General features: G+C 41.0%; 1 pseudogene; it reads right to left on the bottom strand.

Moving 5' to 3' along the window:
* Window positions 1-13,884: 13,884 nt before the first annotated feature.
* LOC122229343 lies at window positions 13,885-14,530 on the bottom strand (annotated as a pseudogene).
* Between the last annotated feature and the right edge of the window lie 4,443 nt (window positions 14,531-18,973).

Genomic DNA, 18,973 nt, shown 5'->3' on the forward strand with positions numbered 1-18,973 from the left:
TATATGAAATTTATTGTCAAATTGGTTTCCATACAACACCCAGTGCTCATCCCAAAAGGTGCCCTCCTCAATACCCATCACCCACCCTCCCCTCCCTCCCACCTCCCATCAACCCTCAGTTTGTTCTCAGTTTTTAACAGTCTCTTATGTTTTGGCTCTCTCCCACTCTAACCTCTTTTTTTTTTTTTTTTCCTTCCCTTCCCCCATGGGTTTCTGTTAAGTTTCTTAGGATCCACATAAGAGTGAAATCATATGGTATCTGTCTTTCTCTGTATGGCTTATTTCACTTAGCATCACACTCTCCAGTTCCATCCACGTTGCTACAAAAGGCCATATTTCATTCTTTCTCATTGCCACATAGTATTCCATTGTGTATATAAACCACAATTTCTTTATCCATTCATCAGTTGATGGACATTTAGGCTCTTTCCATAATTTGGCTATTGTTGAGAGTGCTGCTATAAGCGTTGGGGTACAAGTGCCCCTATGCATCAGTACTCCTGTATCCCTTGGGTAAATTCCTAGCAGTGCTATTGCTGGGTCATAGGGTAGGTCTATTTTTCATTTTCTGAGGAACCTCCACACTGCTTTCCAGAGCGGCTGCACCAGTTTGCATTCCCACCAACAGTGCAAGAGGGTTCCCGTTTCTCCACATCCTCTCCAGCATCTATAGTCTCCTGATTTGTTCAACATAGTGCTGGAAGTTCTAGCATCAGCAATCAGACAACAAAAGGAAATCAAAGGCATCAAAATTGACAAAGATGAAGTCAAGCTTTCGCTTTTTGCAGATGACATGATATTATACATGGAAAATCCGATAGACTCCACCAAAAGTCTGCTAGAACTGATACATGAATTCAGCAAAGTTGCAGGATACAAAATCAATGTACAGAAATCAGTTGCATTCTTATACACTAACAATGAAGCAACAGAAAGACAAATAAAGAAACTGATCCCATTCACAATTGCACCAAGAAGCATAAAATACCTAGGAATAAATCTAACCAAAGATGTAAAAGATCTGTATGCTGAAACCTATAGAAAGCTTATGAAGGTAATTGAAGAAGATATAAAGAAATGGAAAGACATTCCTTGCTCATGGATTGGAAGAATAAATATTGTCAAAATGTCAATACTACCCAAAGCTATCTACACATTCAATGCAATCCCAATCAAAATTGCACCAGCATTCTTCTTGAAACTAGAACAAGCAATCCTAAAATTCATATGGAACCACAAAAAGCCCCGAATAGCCAAAGTAATTTTGAAGAAGACCAAAACAGGAGGCATCACAATCCCAGACTTTAGCCTCCACTACAAAGCTGTAATCATCAAGACAGCATGGTATTGGCTGTACATATTTCTAATAGGTTGTAAACTTATTGTTAACTAGACACCACAGCTTTTATTTGGTGTTTCTGGAAATGAATCATCTCACTTCTTACAATGGGCGATGATGTATGTGAGTCCTCCAAGTTTAGTCTCCTGTTTGATACTCTTTTACCAATTGATCTCTTAAAGTAAGTACTGTCCTGAAGACATTCATTTTGTTCTTAACCATACAGTCAGAACCCATAATGAGGAAAAGACATTTCTTCCATCTGCAGTAGTCTATCCTAACCTTGGCCTTAAGGAATCTCTATGACTGGGGGGAGGAGCTTTTCATTCTGGCTTCACCTGGAAACCTTTCATGAAATGTTTGTGGGTTTTTGTTTGTTTGCTTGTTTGTTCTTTGCTTACCTCAGGTCTTTAGACTTGGACAAGCTCTTTCACATCGGGAAATAACCCCTAGTGAGTAAGAATGTCTGTATATGTGGTGTTTGGGAGCTGTTGTAGTTATTGTTTTGGTTTTTTTGCCAATTATTCCTGTGAAATAAAGCACATTTTTGTTTGAGTATGCCTCATATTGCAGTAGGTACTGGATTCCTGATTTAACAGAGGAGGAAGTGGATGCTCTTAGTGGTCTGAGCATACCAGGGTCTCACAGCAAGGGTCCGTACCCTGGCACTCACACCCTGGGGTTCATACGCTGGGATCACCCTATTGAATCTTCACCCTGTCACTCACACCCTGGGATACCATACTGAGACCACACCTTGGGACTCACACCTTGAGATTACACTGAAGAGGTGCAGGATGAGACACCCCAAAATGTGCCACTTTGGCATAAAGATTATTTAGAGTTAGAAGTAATAAAAACCCAGCAGATGCATGAAAGATGCTCTGCTTCCCCCATAACCGCCTACATTTACATCGGAAAGGAGAGCCTGCAACAGGAAAAGTATTCACAGAAGCCCCCTTTACAGAAGGAACTCATCTGCATAATAGAACAACCTTGTTTTTCCAAACATCCTCTTTCACCTTCTTGCTAATGAGTTTTCTCCCCTTTTTGTCTTCAGGCCTTACCCTTCTCCTTAGCTCACGTAAACTTCTTGTTGCTTCATTGTCTTGAGATTTTATGTCTGTGTGGATTCTCCCTCTGTACACTATTAAAGTTGATTTTCTCCTGTTAATTAGTCTCATGTCAATTTGATTCTAAGTCCAGCTAGGAATATAGGGCAGAGGAAGGTCTTCCTCCCTGACAATACTATAGTATCACACCAAGGGATCCACACCTTCGGATCATACCTTGGGATCACATCCTGGGACCCATGCCTTGGGATCATACCCTTGGATCACACCCTAGAATCCACACCCTGGGATCACACCCCGGTAAGCCTGGTTCTCCTTTCATGCTTCTCCAGCCCACAAGTGAGTGGTGCTGCCACGAGGTTCTGAAACCTCCAGGAAGTTAAGGCGCATCTTCCTGGGGTTTCAATTTTATTTGAAAATGAGGGGATGAAAGGTAAACATTTTATTTGGCAAATAACTTTAAAAGAAGCCCAAATTGCCGTCGTTTGCCCCCCACAACAGCAAACCAAGACTTAATTACAGTTTCAACCTATCCCAGGAATGTGATCTTTTAAAAGTCAATCTGAAATATACTGATTAGCACTAGTGAAATAACCTATATGATAAAAACCCTGCAGCCCCGCCTTCCCCACCAAAAAAAGAAAAAGTTCTGGCCCAAAACAATCCTTTCTTTTCTTTTGTTTATTACTTTTGCCCATCCCCCTTCCATTTTGTATAGCTCTTAGGAGCATTTCTCTACTTTCAACTCATGAATCGCTTAATAAAACCAATTAGGTTTTCAAATTTACTTGCTTGAATTTTGTTTTTTAACACCCTTCAAATACCAAAGCACGCAGAGGTATTCTATGGCGCAGAATGCAACAAGCACAAGAGAGACCCTACTTGAGTCCAGGCCCTTCAGGCCTCACAAGGACAAGTTTCCCAAGGCTATTTCCCTTGCTTTTGTTTTGTTTTAATGTGTTTTTTAAATTCATGTAGTATAAATGTTACCACTTTAAAATGCACAATTCAGTAGTTTATAGTATGTTCACGATGTTGTACAGCCACCCCCACCCTTACTCTGTTTTTAAGGGGTTTTTTGGTGAAAAAGTTTGGGAAGTGCTCTTTGCCACTTCTCCAAAGTAGAATTTGCAGCATCAGTGACAGGAGGTAGGAAAACAATTTTATTTGGTGGTGGTTGGGGGGTGCTTTGGGTATCATGGGGATGCATCTTCAGTTCCTCTCAAGTCCTTCCACTCAGGCAACTGCCCTTCTCTATTTGGGAGGCAGCCCGTTCCTTGAGTGTTCATGCTGCATTATGGATGGATTATCTATAGAAGAAACAAGGATGGATTCTTCCTGCCGTAGAAATTACTGAATCACAAAGGACTAAGCAGCTTAGAACCTGTGGAGACTCCTGAGAGAATCGAAGAGGTTGGATTTGCTTCCGATCAGGTTTCAATGCAGAGACAGGTGTCCTGCCAATTCCCTCATTCAAGGACACATTTGTCGTGGCATTAACAAACAAAGTCAGCCTCCCCCCCACAGACCATCAAAAGCCTGATCCAGTGTGAATTTGTGCCTTTCTATAATGATTTGCCTGGGATTCCAGACAGTTTAGATAATGGCCTTCCTCTCACTGTAGATGCCGTAGCTATTCCAGGGGGCCAGACTTGGTGGTTATGTCGCTTATCACTTGTCATGCAAATTCACAGGCAGACTCAACAATGGTGAGTCCCCTTGTCATTCCTGGCCGGTAGTTCGGCTGAAGGAGGACTTGGGAGTAGGAAAGCAGTCTTTGAACTTGCCTCTGATTTGGGATTTTCTCTTCTTGCCGACTCTCCTGAGATTCTTGAGTCAACTATATACTTTCTAAAAGTCATATAACAAAATTTTGTTAACTTTGGTCCTAGATTTCATGATTTGTACCCAATGCAAACTCTGAGAATTCAGTGTGTAGGAAAATGGCTCCTGCCTCTTTGAGAAATGGTAATTTATGAGGATAGGAATAACAGTAGCTATTCTTTATAGACTGCCATGTGGTAGGTGCTTTACACATATCATCTTTATTCCTTGCAACTACCTTGCAAGGTAGGAATTACCCCATGTTGACTGGGCTGCTGAGGCTAGGGGTGGTTAGTAACTGGCCCACTTTCACACAATTCGCTAGGAAGTGCTCTGACTCCAAATTTCCCAGGACCCCTCCTTCCACTTTCCTATGAACCATACTTCTAATTTGGTCTTTGTCATTGTGCAGTGAAACACCATGGGCTTTGAGTTAGACAGACAGGATTCAAATCTCAGCTCCAGTAATCACTCAATGCATGAGTCTGCAAGTCAGGTAACCTCCATGAGCCTCAGTTTCCTCAGCTGTGTTTGTGATAATGATGCTTTCGGAGGTTGTTATGGAAATGAAATGAGCTGAAACACTTCAACCTCCCCAACGTGGTATTGGTACATTGCATAGCACAGCAGGGTCTCAACAAATGATATTTTATCTTTCTTCTTTATTCATCTGTGTACCTGCCATGGCCCCTGATACAGAGTAGGTACTCAAGACATATTTATGAAAGTAAATTCAAAGGATTTTGCATGGCCTTGCTTCACAGGGACATTATGAAGTTGGACCCTCTCCAAAAGCTCCCTGAAAGAACAAAAGAAGTTTTGAAGCATGTCAAATGTACGCATGTTTAAAATCTTTAGCACGAAGCAGGAAGACAAGAATAATCCTAAAAATAACAATAGTACTACGATTCTGAAGTGAAATTCACTAGGTGGAGTGCTGTTGCTTTTTAAGAAATAGCAATAGTTGAGGATTGTTAAGTGCTCTGAAGCATAAGGGACAATAAATGTGATGAGAATGCCTCTTGGGTTTGTCGGATTGTTCAACAATGACTAGATTGGTTGGAGACAGTGCACTTTTATAAGTGTATCCTTGCTTAAGAGTAGATAAAAAATAAATACAAGATTTTTGAACGCATAACATGGGATGTTGAAAGAAGCGCATCCTCAGTGTGATACGGGGAATGGTTGGCTGACTTCCATCTTGGAGGTATTCAGGGAGGTGAGTGTATGGCAAGTGTACTACCATTCCCCAGCCGGTTCCATGACAGACATTGCTCATTGATCACGACATTCTCTCATACCTGAGTCCTAACAACAGTTAATTGGAATCTGTCCGAGTTGGCATTTAAGATCCAGCCATTTGTTGTCCCTGGCTCCAAACAAGGAGACTTTATGTCAGTTTAGTACCCAAGATTCGAAGACCACTCCTCCTCCCCGGGAAACGTCAGTTGCATCTACTTATCAGCCGGGTTGTGGTACTAAAGCTACCAGTACCTCTCAAAGTATGTCATGGAGATTTTAGTGAAGTAGTTGTTAATATTTTTCACTTCTTTTTGTAGTGAGCTTGCCCTAGAATTCAGATACAAGTCAATCTGCAGTAGATTAGAGGACAATCAAAATGAAACCATGACTCTGTATCCAGAATCATCCCTGCTCATCCTTGAAGTAAACTTGTTCTTTCCCACTTTTCTTCTCTTGGGATGGGATGTCCTAGGACATTCAGTTTTCATGTTTGTCATGTTCACCAAACCCATGTAGCACAGTGGAAATTTCTGGAAGAGCTGTATTCATCCATGGTCCTTGATGAAAACCTGGCATGGTTGTCCAAGTTTGTTTTTATTAGCTATTCTCATGCATTGGCTTTAACTAACAGTAAAATTGAGAGGGAGAGAGAGAGAGAGAGAGAGAGAGAGAGAGACTCCCAAGCAGGCTCCATGCTGTCAGCACAGATCCCAGTGCAGAGATATATCTCACAAACTGTGAGATTGTGACCTTAGCCGAAATTAACAGTTGGACACTCAAACGACTGAGCCACCCAGGCACCCCAAATGTTGTATTTTAATAGCAAAATATCTTTATGTTGCTGTAAAATAGACATTAAAAACATACTTATTCAGTAAGTGAATACAGTGAGTCTTGAAAATATATTATGTGCATGAAACTCAATTTGGAAAACAGTGAAGTAAGTGCCAATCTTCGTGTTCAGAAAAAGGAAAGCCAGCCTCCACGTAAGAAAGAGGATGTGAAAGGATTGCATGTAAGTGGAGAAGCCTCACATTCAGCCTCTTTTTAGGGTTTCCACTCTACTGCAGCTTGAATCAGAGCAGAGGAAGGGAACTGGAGGGAAGGCAGCTGTGGGGTTCACAGTTGCATCTTTACTCCTTGTCTGTGCTGCCCTACTCTGCAAACCACACTCCTCAGCAGCTCTCTGAAGTTAAGCTGTCCACTGCAGAAGCCATGATCGTTCCCTTGAGACAGTCTGGCCCAAAGACTGCTGCTTTGGAAAGGCTTTTCCTCCACATCCAGGAGGGGAAATATGCTTAAAGAGAGGGGAGAGTTGAACTATTTGCCACTAACAATAATGACTAATTGACACTATGTAATCCTTCTGTGAATAGTTTCCAGCACTATTGATTAAAAGCAGAGTGGACTTAGTTTTATTTCTTTTAAAATCGTATCTTCCCTACAGCTTTCATACATACACACAATTCCCCCACTATCACCCTAATGTGGAGAAGTTATTTTAGCAAGTAGTTTCAATCAATTCAGTGTGCTAGGCATAAATTTCCTTTGTTTGTTTGTTTTTCTGCTGTTATTCTTTCAGAAGCTGAGAAATCTTCCTTTCTAGAGAGGTCTAACAAATTGATAGCTTGGTGAGAAATATGAAATAAAAAAATATATATTTTTTTAAAGCTGACACTACTTCCTACTGTGGGCCAAGACACGCAGAGAATGACCATTATTTTGTTGTCTTTTGTACTGGCTTTGCTGATCATATTAAGACCTATTAGGAGATGCCTTTGAGATATGAGGCTCATGAGGAAATTTGCCTCCTGGAAACTTCATTTCTATATCAAGTGTCTGCAGAGTAACATTTGCACAATTGTTCTTTCAGTTCAGTTGGTTCCCAAAGTTAAGAATTTCCTGGTTTAGTATTGTGTTTAGAGACTGCCAAGATTTGCCCATTACTATTATTCACAAACAGTTATTTGCTTCTTAATGTGGCTCAATTGATACTCCCAGTTATGTGGGGGAGTGTGGAATATTGACAGCCGCCCAGAATTGCTGTGGTGGTTATGGGGAAGGCTAGATACTGTGCACTGACTCTCAGATTCTCAGGCTTTGAACCTTGCATTATACCTAGTGACATACAATGTTCTATTTAATAAGATCTTCATTTCTTCTTGAAGATCCTTGTTTCCATGTGGCATCATTTCCCTTCAGTTTGAAGAACTTTCTTTAGCATTTTTTTTTTTTGTAGTCAGATCTGCTGGAAATAAATACATGGTTTCCTTTTCTTGGAAAACTATATTTTGCCTTCACTTTTGAAGGATATTTGAGCTGGGTATAGACTTTTAGGTTGAGAGTTTTTCTTTCAGACCTTAGTATCATACCAATGTCTTCTGGTCTCCCTTGTTTCTTTTCTTTTTTTTTAAATTTTTTAAAAAAATGTTTGTTTATTATAATTTTTTTTTTGAGAGAGAGAGAGACAGACAGAGTGTGAATGGGGGAGGGGCAGCGAGAGAGAGGGACACACAGAATCTGAAGCAGGCTCCAGGCTCTGAGCTGTCAGCACAGAGCCCAATGCAGGGCTTGAACTCATGAACTGAGAGATCATAACCCGAGCCTAAGTCGGACACTTAACCGACTGAGCCACCCAGGTGCCACCCAGGTCTCCCTTGTTTCTTTTTGATATTATACTATAAGTCCCTGAGGTTTTGTTTTTGTTCAAACTTCTTTTTCTCTGTTCTTGGATAATTTCTATTGATCTGTCTTCAAGTTAACTGAGGATTTCCTGTCCTCTCCATTTTGCTTTTAAGTTCATATAATACATTTTTATAAATTTCAGAAATCATATTTTCAGTTCTAGAGTTTCTGTTCTAAAAAAATAGTTTCTACTTCTCTGCTGAGATTTCTTATCTTTTCATTCATTATAAGCACATTTTCTTTTGTGTGTTTGACCATAGTTACAATAGCTGCTTTAAAATCCTTATCTGCTATTCTATCGCTGGAGTTATTTTGAAGTTAGTCTCCCTGATTACCTTCTCTATGAATAATGGGTTATGTCCTCTACATGTTAAATAATTTTTATTCTATCCTGTGTGTTGTGAATATTATATTTTAGAGACAGGGTTCTATTATGTTCTTCCAAATAGTGCTGATTTTGTTTGTTTATTTGTTTGTGTAAACAATTAACTTGCTTGTACTCTTACCACAAACTCTGTGTCTTGAGGGCATCTCAAATCTCCATTTAGTTTTTTATCCTAAGCCAGATGTTTACAAGTCAGCCCTGTACTTGTATAGTTCAGGGTTGAATCAGAGAGTTAGGGAAAAGTTTACATACAAAATTTGGACATTACTCCTCTCAGTCTGTTTATTCCAAGATTCCCTTCTCATTTTATGGTGGCTCTGGTTTCCCTAAACTCTGTTCTTTCATTCTTCAGGCCATAAAGAATGCAGGTTTTCTCACTGAGTTTTAGCTGCTCCATGCTGCTTGACTTTGACCTTCATTTGGGCCAGAAGCCACTAGAATGGTTTTATGCCTTTCCTTTCTTCCAAGTGTCATCTATCCTCAGAATATCCCTCTCTTTTTTTGCTCTCCAGTGGCTTCAGGTGGCTGTTTTTTATAGTTTTTTAGAGTTTATATTTGTTATCTGCAGGAGGGTTAGTCTGGCAGGAACTTTCTAAGTCATACTAGAAGTTGAGTTCCTCCAGACTAGTTTTGGTAATAATTTCTGTGCTATGCAAGAGCTCCAAGCCAGGAAAAACTGGTAGAAGCACTGCTTGTAGACCATGAAGTCTTATATACAGCATGGAACATGGGTTCATTTTCCTCACAGGTGATTTCTTTCCCATCCCTAGTGCACAATCAGTAGCACATTTCTGTTCAGTGTTTGTCGGCTAGTGAAGACAGTGTTTCCATTTTTCTTTATGTAGTGAGCTCAGTTCAAATATCTACATGCATGGGGTCTGATGCTTCTCAAAGGAGGTTAAAATATAAACCCATGATGCATGTCTAGTGGAAATCCCCTGTGGGCCATGTGGCATCAACTTCCACTCATCACTCTGGCTTTAAGTTCTTTCTTCATTTCCAGCACTTGTGGTTGCCATGCTCTAGTTTGGCTAAAGATTTTTTAAAAAAAGTTTATTCAGTTTTATCCAGCATTCCTATGTGTTTGAACTGACCATGGGGTGGGGGTAGGGTTCCCATGTCAGCTCAGCTTGCTGCCTTGATTGGGAGGCAACTGCTTAAGCTCCTGATGATTCAGGGTCCCATTTGCCTAGCTGTCTTCTCTCTGAGGTTGGGAGGAGGGGAGGCTCTCATCCAAGAGGAATACCACCCATCCAGTTCCAGACTCTGCCCAAAATCTTGGCATATGCTTCCAGGGGCTGAGACGGGGTAGCTGAGAAATGCCATCCTGTGTTTGATTTTAAAATGTTCTATACCAGATCTGCTGAACCAGTGTTCTAGGACCACACTGGGGCACCTTGCTTCTCTCCTGCTTCAGAGTGACTTTCTTCTCTCCAAGTATAGACCTCCCCCTTCTAATTTTGGAAGCAGACTTTGTTCTCTCTTATTGCTAAAGCCTTAACCTGTGTGTCATGATCCAAGCGTCAGTTGCACAGACATCTGCAATCTTTCTTCCAGATCTTCCTGCAAACAGATCTCCCTCATGGTGGTGTGCTCTGCTGTGTGACAATTCCCAAGGAGGGCATATAGTCTCCACTTCTCCCACCCTCTCCTCCCTGCTCCCTGTCCCTTCATTTCCCCCAAGGTCCTATTTTTTTCTCTATACACACAAAATGTGGTAATTAATTTTTTCCCTTCAAAGCTGTCTGAAATTTTCTTCCCTAAAGAGATTGCTGTGGGATCAGCACATTTGCTGTAGCAAGAAGGTTAACAGAAGGAATTTAATTTGCTCCTTTTCCCATGTCTTCTGGCTGGTCGGTGGAGTCATCACCTGGGATAGGCATGCCAATGGGAAGAGAGCTGAGAGCGGTCCCAGCCCTGGCCCGGGAAGAGTAGGGGTGGGGAGAAAAAGCCAGCTGATTACATAGGCAGGACATCTTGCTGGTTGTTCACCACAGCCTTAGTACAACCTTGCCTCTCTGCCCTGTCTTCCTCAACAGTCCCACTTTTTTTTAAAAAAATATAATTTATTATCAAGTTAGCTAACATACAGTGAATACAGTGTGCTCTTGGTTTTGGGGGTAGATTCCCATAATTCATTGCTTATATACAACCCCCAGTGTTCATCCCAACAAGTAACACGTGGTTTTTTTTTTTTGTTTGTTTGTTTTGTTTTTACCAGCAAAAGAGAAACCAAAAGAGTAAGAGAGAGAGAGAGAGAGAACTGCTTTAAACACTTAACTCCAGCTATTTCTTGCAGACAGGGCTTCTCAAATTTCAATGAGCACACAAATTACTTGAGGATCTTGTTAAAATTCAGATTCTGATTCAATAGGTCTGGGATGGCATTTCTAAAAAGCTCCCTGGTAATACCAAACATGCTGGTCCTTCCTTTGTCCCCGTCTGTCAGTACCAAAGTCCTACAGTTTAGAGGTATAGCCAGGAACTAACATCAAGGGGAGGGAGTCTGGGCCCTGGGGCAGAATGCCATCTGAGATTTTTCCAATACTTCATGGTCTCTGCCACAGTGGGACAATACCAGTGGAGGCAAAGAAGGAATGAGAGGGCATGACATCTTAAATTTGGGGTCTCTATCTTGGCAACAAAACTGTACTTTTATATACTTCATAAATCTGGTTTTTGCTCGGGTCTGATTTCAAAAGGGGGAGAAGTCCACACTGAGAAACAGAAATCTCTATGTGACCAGCATGTGCTATGGAACTTTACCAGTTTTAAACTCCTGTATGTACACACTTAGGCCAGTCTTAAGAAACAATTGCATCAGTTGGGAATACATCCAACTTCCAGTTACAGAAAATCTAGTGACAGTGGGGTTGACTGGTTCCACGTAATGGGAAGTCTGAATCATTGGGGATTGGGGTGTCATCTCTGACCTCTCTTTCTGTATTCCTCCAGAAGTTGGTTCTCAACCCCAGCCAGACCACTTGGGGAGCTTTTAAAAATCCCTATGCCCAGGTGACTGCCTAGAACAATTAAGTCAGAATTTCCAGGATTAGGACCTGGGCATCAATATTTACAAAACCTGCCCACGTGATTGTAATGGTTGAGAACCTCTTCTCTTGGCCTTGCTGCCACACAGCTTCCTCCAATGCTTTTCATCAGGGTCTTAACAACCTGAACTGCTTCCATTGGCTCAGTGCCTGATGGTGTTACCACCAGCATCTCCGTGATTCTCTTGGCCTTTTCAGCTTTGGTTCCCAGATGGCTGCCATGGCCTCACTCGCTCACTGTGTCTGCATTCTAGGCAGTAAGAGGGAGAAAGGGCAGAGACAGGGCTCAGACTTCCACTCACATCTCACAGCTGGAAATGTGCCATGTGGCTTCTGCTAGGACAAATGTGGCTGGATAAGTGACTATTCCAGCCTCTACAGCAGAAGCAGGCAAGAGCAAAGAGAGCTGGGAACGCTATGAGGTAAGAGAACATGTGTAGGTCTTTAAAAATGAGTGCTGTTATTGCAAACATAAAAACTACATGCTCCATACAGAAAATTTAGAAAAACAGAATAGAAGAAAATAAACTTACCCAAGTCTCGGCACTTACACTTGAGAACTGTTAATAGTGTGATGCATTTCCTTTCAGATTGTCTGTTTTCCCCATGATTCGGGTCATAGTATATTTACAATGATGAATTTTGCCCTTTCTTATAACATGAAAGGATGAGAATTTCTCCACTGGCGTGATGATTTTCTTTTTCTTTTTTTTTTCATTTTTTAATGTTTATTTATTATTGAGAAAGAGAGAGAGAGACAGAGCATGAGCATGGGAGGGGCAGAGAGAGGAGGAAACACAGAATCTGAAGCAGGCTCCAGGCTCTGAGCTGTCAGCACAGAGTTTGATGCGGGGCTTGAACTCACAAACCATGAGATTATGACCTGAATCGAAGTCGGCTGCTTAACCGCTTAACCGACAGAGCCACCCAGGTGCCCCTGCTGTGATGATTTCTTTTTTTTTTAAATGTTTATTTATTTATTTATTTAATATATGAAATTTACTGTCAAATTGGTTTCCACACAACACCCAGTGCTCATCCCAAAAGGTGCCCTCCTCAATACCCATCACGCACCCTATCCTTCCTCCCACCCCCCATCAACCCTCAGTTTGTTCTCAGTTTTTAACAGTCTCTTATGCTTTGGCTCTCTCCCACTCTAACCTCTTTTTTTTTTTTTTTCCTTCCCCTCCCCCATGGGTTTCTGTTAAGTTTCTCAGGATCCACATAAGAGTGAAACCATATGGTATCTGTCTTTCTCTGTATGGCTTATTTCACTTAGCATGTGATGATTTCTTAAACATAATTTTATCTTCTGCATTGTATTTCACTATGCTACTGTGCTATAGTTTAACTTCTTTCCTGCTGTTAGGATTAAGAAGGGTTTTCCCCCCTTTTTCTGATGTTACAGAATTAAAAACAACCCTGCATGGAACTTCTTTGTGCCTTCCATCTTTTGCCCCTTTGTTCTATGTATTTCTTTTCTTTCTTGGGGAGGAGGGAGGGGAGAAGGTAAAAAAAAAAAAAAAGTTTGGTGTTTGCTCCAAAGAGCTTTTCCAAAGAGTGGTGATCCATTTGTATTACATATCATCATGGATGACCACTGTGCTCTGGGCTTTCATGACAGTTTGAATTCAAGGTAACATGTGTAATATGTTTTTCTGAAATCTGTGTTCATTTGCACCTATGCGGGGTGTTCTGTGTGCCCTTGTTCTCAGATGAAAGGTATTGGTGTTTTGGTTCCAAGAAATACAGTCTGTTTGATTTGGGTCCAGACTAATTACTAAGGACCCATTCAGCAATAATAGTCTCAAGTATTTAAATACTTAGTGAAACTGCAATGAATTGAGGGACTATTGGTTCTAAGAACTAGGCAACCAACAGGGACTGAGAGAAGAATTTTAAGTTGGACACCAAGTTCAGAGACAAATGTCAATAATCTCACTTGTGCAATACTTATAAAGTAGAGGATAATAAGAATGATCTGAATAAGGTTAAGTAAGAAGTACATACAGAACAGGGACATCTTATTTTCCATTAAATTTGCCACCTATTCCACTTCAATAAAATGCCTGTAAGGAAAATAACAATTCAAGGTGGAAGACTCTATTGCTGTTGTTCAGAAACTTCCTGAGAGTGAAAGAATGAACACTGATCAACTTCCCTGGTTTAAACTTAACTATTTGTTTTACAACATGTTATTTTGTAACTTGAACATCTATGTTATGCCTTCAAAAGTCCAAGAAGAAAGTAAAATCTTATAGAAAGACAGAAACTTCACCAATATATCTAGAAAGACGTTTTCTGGTAGTTTTTGGTGTCTAAAACCTATTTTCCCCACATCATATGGATGCCCTTTTTGTAGGCACAGCCCTGCCAGGAATGAGAACCTGGGTAGTGCAGAGAACTTTTACAAATTCTCCAAGTGGAGAACTCATTCTTTCTATGTGACTGATTTCTTGCTTTTTTGAAGTCAAGGCTTTATTTTTGTTCAGCTTCTTTTTACCATTTCTGTAGTATGTGGATGTGCTTGTGTATTTGGATGTGCAAAGACATGTGTCTGGAGTGATAGCAGTATCAAGTTTCTTTTCACATTTTCTGTACACCATTCTTCTGTCGAGGACTCCCTTAGCGGCAGGACCATGGTCAGGACAATTTCCTTTGAGCAGATTCCCAGGAATGGAACTACTGGGTCTCAGAGAACGAGCCAGGTAGAGTCTTGCTGTATGTTGCCAGGGAAGCTGTCAGGGTCATTGTGATGCCAACTCTCCATGAACCTTTATCGGGTTCTCTGTGTTCTATCAGCTGTGCCCCTCTGCAGGTAGATGGGACGGTCTGTCTGCAAGAAAGCCACTGGAGGGAGGGCTCTGCCAATCCTTGTGACAAGACAGTCACATGCACTCACTGCTGATGTTCAAAATATCTCCATCCATATTCTGACCTCCCACCCCTCAAAATGTTTGTTTACAACTGGAAGTTTTTGTTTCTCTCTCTCTCTCTCTCTCTCTCTCTCTCTCTCTCTGTCTCAATTATGACTTAACTCCTAAGACTTGGGCAAACACTCCCAGTATCATAAGAGGCTGGCTGGCTGGGCAGCCTGTGCCCCATAATGGTATTTTATTCACCCTCCAGTCTCACTCCATCATTCTTATCAGAGCCATTGCTATGGCAACTGTCCTCCTTCGACCATTAAGTATAGGTAGCAAAGTCCTACTTGCCTAATATGTTTGATATTTCACCTTTCAAAAAATACTTTGGGGAAATTCAAGTTGGCTTGTCAAGTAAAACAAATAAGCTTTATTATCGTCAACAAGGACTAAGGGTGGCAGCTTTGATAAGAGGGGAAGACTGGACTGGTCACAAACCTAAGACCAGTCATATCCAGCTCCACTTGAGACAAGAAAGGAATGGGAAGCCTCTCAAAGGTTGGTGGAGACTGACTCAGACCCCAGTGTTGGGGGCCCCAACCTAAGATTAGTGATAAGTTGACATAGGCCTTGGCCCAAACCCAATCTTGGGGACCTTCAGCTGCTACCACTGGAGGATTTTTACCTGCAGACAGCACTTTGGGGGCCCTGGGGTTTTCCCTGCCTTTCAGGTGGCATCACACCACAGTCCTCTCTGGACCTAGAACCCTTAAAATTTTGTACACACATGTTGCCTAGCACCCTGAGAGCTTAGCTGAGGTGAATGCGACAGCTCAGAAGGGACTTAATGTTCTCTTCCATTCCTACCATCTGTCCACCATTTACAATAGATTTGCTCTTGTTTGACATGTTTTTTAACTTGAGAATTAAAAATTGAATTTGCAGGAGTGCCTTGGGTGGCTCAGTTGGTTAAGTGTCCAATTCATGATTTCAGCTCAGGTCATGATCTCACAGTTGGTGAGATTTTGCCCCCGTGTCAGGCTCTGTGCTGACAGCACAGAACCTGCTAGGGATTCTCTCTTTCCCTCTTTCTGCCTCTCTCTCATGCTTACTCTTTCTCAAATTAATTAATTAATTAATTAATTAATTAAAAAAATAGAATTTGCTATGTGCTGTTTTAAGCATTATGCTTGTTGGATTCATAGGCAAATATTTTTTTCTTTAAAGTTGATTTGCTCTTCCCTCCTGCCTCTTCCTTCCTTCCTTCCTTTCTTCCTTCCTTCCTTCCATTTTTCCTTCTTTCCTTTGTATGTATTTTACCTGTTTAGTGAGATTCACTCCAGCATAGTAGAAAGAGAGTGAGATGTGGAGCCATGCTTTTCTGTTAGCTATGTAGCCTTGACATAGGGTGACCAGCCGTCCTGGTTTGCTGGGAGCTGAGGTGTTCCTGGAAATGCAGGACTTTCAGTCTAAACTAAGGACAATCTTGGACAAACTAGGACAGTTGATCATCACTTGGGCAAGATTCAGCCTCACTGAGCTTTGATTTCTTTATCTGTGAAACAGGCATAATAATACTTGTCTCAAGGATTATTTTGAGGATTGGAGCCAGTGTACAGAAAGTGCCTGAACCTATCTCTGAGATCTGCTAGATCTAAACAGATGATAATGATAGTAATATTAACATTTATAATTATCTGTATTTTTTTAAAGGTTCAAAATGGTGTTTCTCTAGCAGTCATTTCTGCCATCAATGCTTTCTTCTTCATTCTTAATGTCTGCTCAGGAAATGGTAGTTTATTCTGGGTATAAAATGAAAATATTGTTGAAAATTTTTGAAAAGTCTGAAAAATATAAAGAAAAAGTATTATTATATCCCTAACCAGAAGCAACCACTTTAAAAAAATTCTTTGGATCCAGGTTTACTATTCTAAACAAATGATATATATTTTTAGGCATAAATATTTATGATCATTTCCTTAGAGGAAATTTGAGAAAGGGAGATTGCTGGATTAAAGGACAAATACTTTTAGCCTTATTTTATATTAGATATAACATTATCTTTATATTCATCCAAAAATATAGGTTGACAGAACAAAGTATGTTATTTTCTATGGAAGGGACCTGTATGTTCCTTGTTTCCACACAGGACCCAGTTTTCCTTGGAAGGCTCTCTAAGGAAGAAGTCTGGTTTCTTTTAGCAACCCCTATGGTAGGGGTGGCTAAGAGATTTCATTTTATTTGGTCATTAGGTAGTAGTTGCTTTTACTATGGAGTATTGTGGTGGTATGCACACTAAGCGATCACTGTTAGAACTTTTTTTTTTTGGTATCTAAATTAAATACTTTAGTGACATTTTGTCCCCATGATATAGTATCTGGCACTCAATATTAAACAAAAGGTTTATCTTCAACTCCTAATGCTTATTTTAATGCTTATTTCATATTAATTTGAGCTATTATAAATTTTTTTTTTAACGTTTATTTATTTTTGAGACAGGGAGAGACAGCATGAACGGGGGAGGGTCACAGAGAGAGGGAAACACAGAATCTGAAACAGGCTCCAGGCTCTGAGATGTCAGCACAGAGCCTGACGCGGGGCTCAAACTCACGGACCGCGATTTCATGACCTGAGCTGAGGTCGGACGCCTAACTGACTGAGCCACCCAGGCGCCCCATAATTTGAGCTATTATAAAGAGAATAATCTCTTTCCTTTCTAACTGTGGATTGGTAAGTAGGAAAAATCAGCCAGGCTTCAGCTCAAGGAATGGAATAGTTCAAAAGCAGTTCTGAGGCACCTGTAAATGCCTAAGAGTTGAAAAAAATCAGATAAATTAGGGACCCTGCCGAGGATCCAGAAACATAACCAGGCGTTTGAGTGTGTGTATCTGTGAGTGTTCATTTGTGTGTGTGAGTGTGTGTGTGTGGTTGCTGACCCGTGTCTGGGAGCTTTGGGCCCCTCACTCAGACTGGTCACAGGTTGGAGGCTAGTGAGATCAAGACTGTTGGAGGGGTAGAGATGAAGCATGTAAAAGTATTAAATGCAGTACTGATGAACACAAAGAATCAAGGTAAAATTAATGAAAGCATGTTGTGAATTCTTGTCGTCGATCCTTCAGGTTCACACTGCTGTTTGGCCTTGGAGTCAGGACAAGTTCGGGTTTCTGATTCCAAGCTCACTGTTCTGTCCAGTGGAAAGTGTTGGCTCTGAAATGCCAGGTGCTTTGGCAAAAACTGCGGTCATTGCAATGGTTGACCCTGTGTAATGTTCTGTGGAGGCGGGATGGGGCTGAGTATTACCCTAGAAAAAGGTGAAAGAATTGGCCATCCCATGGAGACATTGATTATACCTCCTTCCTTTTGGGCCTCAAGGTGATGACAGAGGAATACTCAGTAGTCCATAGCTTGGGATTCGCCAGGGAATTTTATGGATAACGATAGTGAGTCACATTTTATACATGTATGTTATGATTTGATTCCTTCATTTATGTCTTTGCATGAGAGTCTTCAAAATGTCCCTAATCTTGGGAAATCTAAACTCGAATAGCTCAAAATTATATAACCGAGGACAGTTTTCTACTAACCAGTTTTGTAATCCCATTGGTTTAAAGTTGAATGTTACATTTTTGCCATTTTTCTGTTTTAATTATCCATTTTCTGTGAGAACCAGAGTAATCTCTCAGATCCTCCCTCTGTGCTATAAATATGCTGTTTGGTAACTGGTCAGAAAGGTTCAGACGCTGTGCCTCTGAAACTTTTCTTGGAGTTCAGGTTCAACCAAAGGTGTAAAAAAATGAGGCAAAGCAATGAGTTTGCCTGATTTCTAAGGACTCTCGGTCCTTAATGGCATATAACAAGTCTCTACATTTTGACTGTGGGGCCCAGGCTAGGCTAAGCTAAATACCACTGCTCTGGTTATATGAAGATATTTAGGGGTGGCTACATGACTCAAATAGTCCAATAAGCTTTATCAGGATTTTTTTTTCTCCTACAGATATCAGAGAGGAGATACATCCTTTTGGCAAGGCACCCTAGCTGAAAGATGGCATAGGCTGAGAAATATGAGCAGCCATCACTACTATCCTGTGGGGACAACCTGTTCCAGAAGCAAACCAACAGAGAGGAAAGCAGAATTGAAGTATGGGCAGGAAAAAGTAGAATCTTGGTCATATTCCTTGATCCAGCTGTGTCTGAAGCCAACGCTGGCCTCAGGTATCCTAGTTACCTTAGTCAATACCCAGCTTGTCTTAAAGTTATGCAAGTTGAGTGTTTATACCTGCATTATTCCATTATGCTTATCATCCCCATTCCATAGAAACCCACCCTCAGAGAGATTAAGTCCTTTGCTCAACCTAATACAAGTGGTGTGGCCTGGATTTGAGGTTGGGCTGTTCTGACTCTATAGCTCATGTTGCTTCCAAAGCTTGATTCAGCCTCAGTGAGTACAGCTAACTGAGCTGGTGAACCCAGCCCTCGACAGCATTAAGAGGACAGACATTGGCTCTCTTGTT

The sequence above is a fragment of the Panthera leo genome, chromosome C2 (genome assembly GCF_018350215.1).
Source record: "Panthera leo isolate Ple1 chromosome C2, P.leo_Ple1_pat1.1, whole genome shotgun sequence".
Taxonomy (NCBI): Eukaryota; Metazoa; Chordata; class Mammalia; order Carnivora; family Felidae; genus Panthera; species Panthera leo.